The following is a 10441-nucleotide window of genomic DNA, read 5'->3' as shown; positions in this document are numbered from 1 at the left end:
CATATCAAGAAATGTTTGAGCAGCTCAAGAGACAACAGCGACAGTTGCCGATCATCATGTTTTTCAAGGAAAAACAACCAGCAGCAGATGAGCCTATGCAATCAACTTCTCAAGCTGAACCAGAGCCAACCACTTTGTCTACAACTCACACTCCGTCAGCTCCATCTCCTGGATTGACATCAAGCCCTGACGACCCTCTGTAATTACCCCCCTGTAGTTACCGCCTGTAATTAAAAAAACAGTACTGTAAAATTATATTTTGCATATGTACTCTTTATTATATACTGTGCATTACTGTATACATTATACATTTATACATATTACTGTACAAGGTTGTATACACAAAACCATGTACAGTATACTGTACTTTATGGGCGATTTAAGGGATTTTCAAGGGTAATTTTGACTGTACGCGATTTTCGCCTTACGCGCTGACTTTAGAACCTAACCCCAGCGTAAGATGTGACTCCACTGTACAACACCACTACTTCTAATGAAGCAAATAGACGCATGATTTCTAACACTACTGATTTACCTGTGGCAGCAGCATGATCAAATGCTAGAGTTAATGTAATCCTCAGACAGCTTGTGGGGTCTCTTGTAGAGACCACAGATGTGGATGCTTCCTTCACATAAAAGGCCAATTGGAGCAAAGCTGAAATAAAACATTTAGTGCTTTGGTTGCAGGGGGTGGAGTTATGATGAAATTAAATAAAAAATGTAATTTGTGTAGTGGGGGAAGGAAAGAATAACAGACAAGTTGTCTGTAAGCAGATTAACATGAGATCTGGCATCACTCAAATCTAAAACAAATGAGGGAACTGACAGGATTTGGGCAAAGAACATTAGAAAATGGAGTCAAAAACATCTCTGGTGATTTAGGATTTGTGAATGTGTTTGAAGATTTGGTTTATAGGTCTTATCAATTTGATCCTGTACAGAAAGATGAATGTCATACAATTCCTATCCCCAATCACTTAGATGTACTGATTTCTACACTGTAATATACAGAACATAAAACCACATGGTGTAAAAATCAGGCACCATTCAGGATCCAAGATTCACAGGCTTTCTGCAGGATGGAAGTAGCTGAATTATTGAGTTATTCACAAGAAAATGTGATGGTTTTCAGGGAGACAACTGGGAGAGCAGCACAGAGTGGAAAGCAGGTGCCTGTGGGTCTTTCCTCTTGCTTTTAGCATTTTCCACCCCAAACAAACAGCTAGATGGACTGCCGTTGGAGTCAGCACTCACTGGATGTCTAGGTCCTGTATGATGAAAATCTTTAGCTCATTTTCCTCTAACCTTCTGTCAAAGTTTGACTCAGACTCACAATTTATCAGACCACTCTGTTTTATTAGCAAAGCTGCTCTGCTAATACATTTAGAAGTGAGCCCCCCCGAGTGGGGCTTGTGTCTTTTAATTTATACAGTTTTTTGGAGAACAAGTTACAGAGAAGTTACAGACAAAAGAAGAAAAAGATTTTAGTCACCACCCTTCGAGATCCCTGAGACCAGTCATGTATCTTCAATTACCTGCCACCCTTAACAATCTCCTTTAACAGCTTCCAGTTAACTTAACTAATTGCCCTTCACACTTTCCATTCTGATGCCTGCTTCTTAGACGTGCTGGCTCTATCTTAATTGCTTCTCCATTCAAAAGCTAACTGTCCCTACGTGTGCTCCCTCAGATACTTTGTAACATGTTTTGGCATGCCCTCTCATATACAATGTATCCAGCATGTCCCCTTATACAATGTTATACTTCCACAATCCCCCCTTTTGGTCAAGGCTACGCCCATGACCAATGACTTACTGGATTCCATACATCAATCGTTCTTTTTCATTACTTTCACTGGTGACATTTAACAACATTAGATTAGCACTCTGGTTAGGGGTAACCTGATGGATGGTGTGTCTTGTGCAGTTTTGGATACAACAAGAAATCAACTGAAAACACACAAAGATTATTAGAATTCCAAATAGGATAGTCAGGATTCCTTGAAACAACCAGTTTCCCAGACTAGAGAAATTGAATAAGTTACTTATCCATTTCCACAAGGAACTTGGTTCTTCGTGGGGAAGGTATGCAATTTGCTCCAGATGGCTAGCATGATTTATTACCTCATTAGTATTATCAGGTATGTATACACAGCATTCTGTTCCAATTAGAGCACAGGTCCCTCCTTTATTATATCTTTATATATATTATATATGCCAGTATTATATCTAATGCCCGACGGTTTTGGAGGGCCACTTGTCGGACCGCTCCTGCTTCTTTGGCTAGAGCTTTTAAGCTCTCTCCTGTTTCATTGGCCATGATCTCAACCACCGCTTGTAACCTTAAAAGCCTTTTTGCATGGTGGATTACCCCCCCTACTGGGACTAAAGAAATGCCAACAGCTTCTTCCCAAGTTAGGGGGCTTATGTTATCCACATACCATTTAGCATCTGGCAAGTCCCTCCTTTTTCGCCTGAAATTACGGAGGCGATTTCGTAGGAGGGATTGAAGCACCCGGAATTGTGGGAAAAGCTGAGCAGGATAACAGATACCTGACTAATTTGCTGGTAACACAGTGTAAGCATTTTCCCCACAAACCCAATGATATCCCATTAAAGCTGGGAAGGGTTAACTGCAACCCTTTGACATGTAAGAATTTACGAAGGAGGAATAGTATCCCCCAAAGGGCACAGGATGATTTTCACTGGGAGAAGAGGTAGCATTCACATGACATTTGTAGATGGTGCTGTTTTTCTCAGGGAGGCTGTAGGGGGAGCAAGAGATTGAATCTTTGGTTTGATCCCAGGTTGAGAGGAAGTTTACCTTTCCATACCCGGTTCGCCATTCTCCAACCTTGTTTGAATAGTCCCATACACCATGGGACACAATGTATTGGAGACAGCTGCTCCTCCCTAGATTCAGCCCTGTCCCATTACACACACAGAGCCAGTGGCCCTTTCCTTTCACCACACTTATAAGTTTAGGAACATATGTTTTTCCCAGCCCCCAAGTGTCATTTTTCTTCCATGTCCTTTTAAGTGGATAGGGTTCTCCAGCAAGCTCTGAGGAATTCAAAGGGATTGCCATGGTGGGGATACTAGCTTGTGAGTGAGCTGGGATGTGGCTGCAGACCCAGCAATTAGAAATATTCAGGATCTGGGCTATCTGCACCTGTTGTTGGATGAAAGAATTGTCACTGTCACTCTGGATTCCCCAGACCCTCAGGACACAGTAGCTGAGGATCAAGCTTCTCAAAGGACACATGTTGGAAGCAGGACCCTTTCTGGTTCCGACAACCCCTTTCGAGGGAACCGCAGTCACGGTTTTACGTCCACCAGGCAGCAGGCGCTAGGCTCACTACTGCTTCTTGTTTGTTGGGTCCTGCTGTCTGCTTACCCTCTGCTTCTGGCAACCCTTACGAGAGCGCAGATTGTAAGGTATTGCAGGCTGTTCCTCTTTGTCTTCTGGGGTTGAAGCTGGTTCTGCGTGGTCTTGCAGAGGTGCTTGGTCCCCTTGAGGTGGCACTGGCTTACACTGGGAGGCGTGGATCCATGCAGCGATGCCGGATAATTTCACTGCTGTCTGGGTGGTGAGCAGTACTTGGTATGGACCCTTCCACCGGGGTTCCAAGGAGTGCTTCTGAAGGTGGTGCCGCAGGTAGACCCAATCACCAGGCTCAAGAGTGTGACAGGCAGCAGAGGTGGGTTCCGTCGGCCAAGCTGCTCGCACCTGCGAATGGAAGGAGCTCACAGCTTGCATTAACCCTTTGCAGTACTGGAGGAGCGTGCTGTGAGTTAGGTTTAGGTCTGGGGCTGGGGTAATAGTAGCCATTGTTCGCATAGGGCGTCCCATGATGATTTCAAATGGACTCAATTTGTGTCTCTGGGATGGGGATGACCGAATTTCCATAAGGGCCAGTGGTAAAGCAGCTGGCCAGTTTAACCCTGTGGAACTACAGATTTTTGCCAGCTTATTTTTAAGCACACCATTTCGCCTTTCAACTGCCCCTGCACTCTGTGGATGGTAAGGGCAGTGCAACAGGTGGGTGACATGTAATACCTGGTTTAGATGTTGAACAATTTTTCCAGTAAAATGTGTTCCCCGGTCACTAGACAAAGTGGCAGGAATTCCCTTGGTAGGGATAATGTGGTTTAACAGACATTTTGCAACGGACAATGAATCAGCTTTGCGACAGGGAAAGGCTTCAATCCAACCTGAAAACAGACATATTGTAACTAAAATGAATTCATATTTCTGACACTTTGGCATTTGTACAAAATCAAGTTGCCAGTGTAGGAAAGGTGCTTGAGGCAAACCCCGGAACCCTTGTGTTACTTTTACAGATTTGCCTACATTGAGGCTTTGACAAGTAACACAAGCGGCACAGTGGCGGGTTGCAAAGGAGCTGAAATGGGGAGCCCACCACCCCGCCTTACTCATAGCAGAGACCATCCCCTCCTTGCCGACATGCGAAACACCAAGTAGCAGGGCGGCTAGAGACGGGTAGAGTGAGAGGGGGGCTACAAAGGTACTGGTGGGCGATCGCCAAAGGGAATCAGAATGCAAAGAGCAACCCAAAGCACTCCAGGAGTCTTTCTCTGTTTCTGGGGCAGAATCCTGGAGCTGAGCGAGATGAGACAGGGATGATGGCGTTACAGAGACAGAGAGGGGACCAAGAAACGCTTCTGGTGAAGGTTTTATAGTGGCGGCATGTTTTGCAGCAGCATCAGCAAGTGCATTACCTTTTGCCACCTCGGTGTCTGCCACTGAGTGGCCAGTACACTTAACAATTGCCAAGGCAGACGGTAGTAAAACTGCATACAGGAGGGCGGCAATGTAGGGGCCATTCTTGATAGGGGTACCAGTAGAGGTAAGAAAACCTCGAGCCTGCCAGAGGGTGCCAAAGTCATGCACAACCCCAAAGGCATACCGAGAATCAGTAAAAATAGTGGCAGAGAGCCCCTCGGCTAGAAAGCAGGCATGGGTTAGGGCAATCAGTTCAGCCACCTGGGCAGAGGTCACAGAGGGTAAGGGCGCAGCTTCTATGGTCTCAGAGAGAGAGACCACAGCGTACCCTGCAAGAAGGTGGCCTTGGTCATTTCTATAACAGGACCCATCAGTGAATAATACCAGGTCAGAGTTAGGGAGAGGTACATCTGAAAGGTCGGGGCGCAGGACAGTGATAGCGGAGACAGTTGCAAGGCAGTCATGGGGTTCACCATCACTAGGTAAAGGAAGGAGGGTAGCAGGGTTTAACCGGGAGCAGCGCTTAATAGTGATATGTGAGGCTGAAAGCAGCAGAAGTTCATACCTAGTGAGGCGAGCAGAGGAGAGGTGAGCAGTGTTGCGTTGCAGAAGGAGAGTTTCCACAGAATGGGGAACCATGAGAGTGAGAGGAGAGCGGAGGACAAGGGACTCAGACATCTCGACCAGGCGCGCTGCAGCAGCTACAGCGCGTAGGGGGTAAACCCTGGGCTACAGGATCCAAGGTTGCAGAAAAATAAGCCACCGGGCGATTTCTGTCACCGTGCTCCTGAGTAAGAACCCCGAGGGCACAAGCAGATTGTTCGTGACAGAAAAGGGTAAAAAGCTTGTCATAGTTAGGTAACCCTAAGGCAGGGGCAGAGGCTAAATTCTGCTTAAGGGAGATGAAAGCAGCATTTGCTTCAAGTGGCCATGGCATGGGGTTAGGTACAGAGGATCGAGTGAGTTCTTGGAGTGGTTTAGCCAGAGAAGCATATTGGGGAATCCATTGCCTACAGAACCCTGTCATGCCTAAGAATTTTCTGACCTGGCGTGGAGAGCAAGGCTGGGGAAAGCTAAGGATGGCTTGTACCCGGGCCGGATAGAGTGTACAGGAGCCCTGGGAGAGAAGGAAGCCTAGGTATGTGACAGAGGTTTGGCAGAGCTGCAATTTTGTGCGAGAAGCCTTATGACCCTTGTTTGCTAAAGCTGTGAGAAGTGTTAGTGAATCAGTTTCTGAGGCAGACAGAGAGGGGGAGCACAGGAGTAAGTCGTCCACATATTGGATCAGTGTGGATCCTGATGGGAAAACCAGATCAGCGAGACCCCTGGCTAGGGCTTGAGAAAAATAGGATGGACTCTCTGTATACCCCTGGGGAAAGGTAGTCCATGTATATTGCTGACCCTTGTAGGAGAAGGCAAAGAGATACTGGGATTCAGAGTGAACTGGGACAGAGAAGAAAGCGGAGCACAAATCTACAACAGTAAAGTGGGTTGCATTTGGAGGAATAGACGCTAATATTGTAGCAGGGTTAGGAACCACTGGAAAAGAAGGTATGACAATACGGTTAATAGCTCGAAGGTCTTGAACAAATTGCCACGATTTGCCATCAGCCTTTTGAACTTGGAGGATAGGGGTGTTACAGGGGCTGGAACAAGGGACAATAATTCCTTGTTCTTTTAATGCAGATATAACTGAAGCAATCCCAGCCTCTGCCTCAGGATTCAAAGGATACTGAGACAGGCGAGGCAGAGGTTTGGAATTGTCTACAGTAATCCGAACTGGGTCAGTATTTAATTGGCCCACTTCAGATAGGTGAGATGGCCATAGGGAGGAAGGAACCTGAGAGATTAGGTGCTCTAGGGAAGGAGTTACGGGACAGCAAGGGACCAGAGTGGAGAGGGAAGTTTCAGACAGCAGGGAGGCTACAGAATCACATAAGGAAGACTGAGGGATTTGCAGATAGACACCATCTGGGGAGCAGTAAATAGAACAGCCAAGTTTGCATAGCAAGTCCCGTCCCAGAAGGTTTGCAGGGGTGGAATCAGAGAGGAGGAATGCATGCTCCTCAGAAAGGGGACAGACCTGAACAGGCAAAGGTTTTGAGAGGGGAAAAGAGGTAGGGATCCCTGTAATGCCAACAGCAGACACAGATTTTCCAGATCGGGGAACCTCAGGCAAGTCAGTGGTGCGGATTATAGAAAGAGAAGCTCCAGTATCAACAAGGAAAGGGAGACAGAGATCATTTACAGTCAGGACACATTCTCCAGTAGGGGACAGAGGTAATAAGGGAGCTAAAACTTTGTGAGGTTCCCCAGCATCCCGTCATTGTTGGGGTGAAAAATAGGGTTGGGGATCAGCTGGAGGAACCAGCGGGGGGTTCACTTGATTTCCCCTACAATTATTAGGTCGTCTTGGACACTCTTTTTTCCAGTGTCCAGGCTGTTTACAGTAGTTACAAACCCCAGTTAATCCAGCCCCCCGCCCCCTTCCGCAACCTCGTCCCTGTACCCAGTGTGGTCTGCTTAGTCCTGAATAATGCTGTATCTGCAGAGCCATTAACTTTTGGAAGGACTCCTTTCCTTTTAAAGTGCAGTGGCAATGATCTGAACTGCCAGCAATTTGTCCATGGTTTCAGTCTCCCATCCCACATTTATTCGTTTTAACATGCTGCCTGTGGCAGGGAGAAGACCATCAACAAATGCATGTGCCAAGGCCCCCTGCCCATTTACATCGGGCTCTTGTATTCCTGAATGTTGTAGGAAAATATCAGTTAGCCGGGACCTATAGTCGCCTGGGCTTTCTCCTTGCCCTTGCTTACAGCAACGTATTGCTGTCCAGTTTGTTTTAGGAGACCACACTTTGGGAATGGCTTGATGCAGGCGCTTCCAAAGAGCCATACACTGGTCTCTGTATGCCGAATCTGGGCCAGTACTTTTTATGGTTGAGTGGCGTGCCTCAGTTGGCCAATCTGCTGCAGCCAACCATTTTTCATAATAACTGGCAGGAGCTAACAATTTACACAGTTGGAGGAGATCTGTCTCAGAGGGTTCATAGGTTTCACAGATTAACAGAAACTCCTCAGCAAATTTGACAGAGTTTTCCTGTGGTTTGGGAAAACTTTTAACTATAGATAAAAGTTCCGTACGAGTCCAGGGCTTATAATCCCATATGGACTCACTTTCTCCCATTTTAAGGACTCGTAACGGTGCCACAACAGTTTGATCAGAGTCTCTCATTAACCTCCCATCAGGTTCTCTTTTCCAAGAAGAGATGTCAAGCGAATCTTTGCAGTCTGCTTTGGATTTCTTCTTCATAATATTTTGCAGAGCTGCGAGGCCAATGAGGGTATCTTCTTCACTTTCATTATCTGTAGTCACTGAAGATTTTTCCTTTTCTGATTTCTTATTTGCGCAGGAGTATGGTGGGGGTCGGGTTTGATCCGGATCATTGCACAGGACTGGGCAAAGGGGAGCGCTCGGATTAGTGGTGGGAGAGACTGTATCCAATTGAACTGTTAGTTTTTTGATAGAATTTTTAAGAGAGGTGAGTTTTGACTCAGTCCATCTACGATTTGCCTCTTTCCACCACTGCATGAAGCAGTCTACTTCTCCTCTCTCCAATTTGGTTTTTGGGAGGACAAGTTTGCTTTTTAAAGCGTCCACTCGATCCTTGTCCCAAGAACCTAACAGTGGCCACTGTAATTTGGGGTTCTCTAGAGCTAATTTGGACCATCTTTCAAGAAACCGACAAGAGTCCAGACCCCTCCTAAAATACATAAAATAAGCTGGAGTTCCCTTAGGGAACTGTTCTACCTTAGACGTCTGATTACCCATCCAGGAGGACTTCACACAGCACTCACACAAGAAGGCAATTCGGGCTCAGCAGAGCGGTACCTGGTGCAACACACAGAAAGGAGCCCACAGGCTACTGCCTCAACTGCCCTTGCTTTCACACCAGGGGTTATACCCAAGGCGTGGTGCGGCTGCAGCTGTGCAGATTTCACTTATTCAGACCGTGGGGATGGGGACCCCTTGGTCAGCCAGTCTCCGGACAGAGATGGCTCCCAGATTCACACACACACCACGGGGAAGACGGATAGACACAAAGACAAGACAGTCCTCAAACCGGTTAAAGCACAAAAATAATAATTACCTGAGATGTCTGATTCCAGAAGCTGGATCCAAAGACCCCTACCCGAACAGAGTGGGAACCAACAAGTTCAATGGCGTAGACTGCGCTGCTGCTGTGTACCTTTCTGTCTTGTGGAGGATCGCTTGGACTAAGCGTCCAGGCGCCGGCTGCCACGATCGTCCTGCAAGGCAGTCAGGGATCACACAGCCTCAGTGAAGCCACTTGCCATCTCGCTGGGACCTCCAAATTGTCAAAGTTTGACTCAGACTCACAATTTATCAGACCACTCTGTTTTATTAGCAAAGCTGCTCTGCTAATACATTTAGAAGTGAGCCCACCCGAGTGGGGCTTGTGTCTTTTAATTTATACAGTTTTTTGGAGAACAAGTTACAGAGAAGTTACAGACAAAAGAAGAAAAAGATTTTAGTCACCACCCTTCGAGATCCCTGAGACTAGTCACGTTTTTTCAATTACCTGCCACCCTTAACAATCTCCTTTAACAGCTTCTAGTTAACTTAACTAATTGCCCTTCACACCTTCCATTCTGATGCCTGCTTCTTAGACATGCTGGCTCTATCTTAATTGCTTCTCCATTCAAAAGCTAACTGTCCCTACGGGTGCTCCCTCAGATACTTTGTAACATGTTTTGGCATGCCCTCTCATATACAATGTATCCAGCATGTCCCCTTATACAATGTTATACTTCCACACTTCTGTTTTCCTTTCATGTCACCCCACCACCTGCACCAACATTTGTTTTCTCCCTATAAGAGTCTATTTTCACTCAACAAAGGACAAAATGTGCTGGAGATACATGTTGTAATTCCCTTGGGGGACTTGGTGACTCTCAGCCTAAGAGAGCTCTCCTTCAGGTTGGGATGCTGTGACGTTCCCCTCTGGTGTTATCTGGACCAGTGATCTGCTAGGTCACTCCAATCCTTGACTCTGGGAGCCAGCTTTATCCTGCTTTGCTGTGAGAACCCCCACTCCTGGGCTGTTCACGCACAGCCTCTGGCATGTAAGCTGCTTGCAACTGAATGACACTGGACAATATCTCCGGTCCTGGACAGAACCCTAGGAAACTCCATCTTGCAGTGTCCAGTTATGCCTGCTGGATGCTGCAAGCTTATATGAGTTTGTCAGTTTAACAAAGAAATTGACTACCAGGCTTGTTATCCCAAGGGAAGACTCTGTCATGCTTCAAACCAAACGCACTGCATCAGCTAGAGTAAACAAACAGATTTATTAACTATAAAGATAGATTTTAAGTGATTATAAGTCAAAACATAACAAGTCAGATTTGGTCAAATGAAATAAAAGCAAAATGCATTCTAAGGTGATCTTAACACTTTCAGTGCCCTTACAAACTTAGTTGCGTCTCACCACAGGCTGGCTGTTTGCTCTTCAGCCAGGCTCTCCCCTTTGATCAGCACTTCAGTCGCTTGGTGTGGTGTCTGTACGTATAGGTGGGAAAGAGAGGGCATGGTAAATGTCTCTCCCTTTTATCATGTCCTTTCTTCCCTCTTGGCTTTGCCCTCCCCCCTTCAGAGTCAGGTGAGGATT

The sequence above is a fragment of the Lepidochelys kempii genome, chromosome 7, assembly GCF_965140265.1.
Source record: "Lepidochelys kempii isolate rLepKem1 chromosome 7, rLepKem1.hap2, whole genome shotgun sequence".
Lineage (NCBI taxonomy): Eukaryota > Metazoa > Chordata > Testudines > Cheloniidae > Lepidochelys > Lepidochelys kempii.
Note: the sequence above shows the minus strand (reverse complement) of the source record.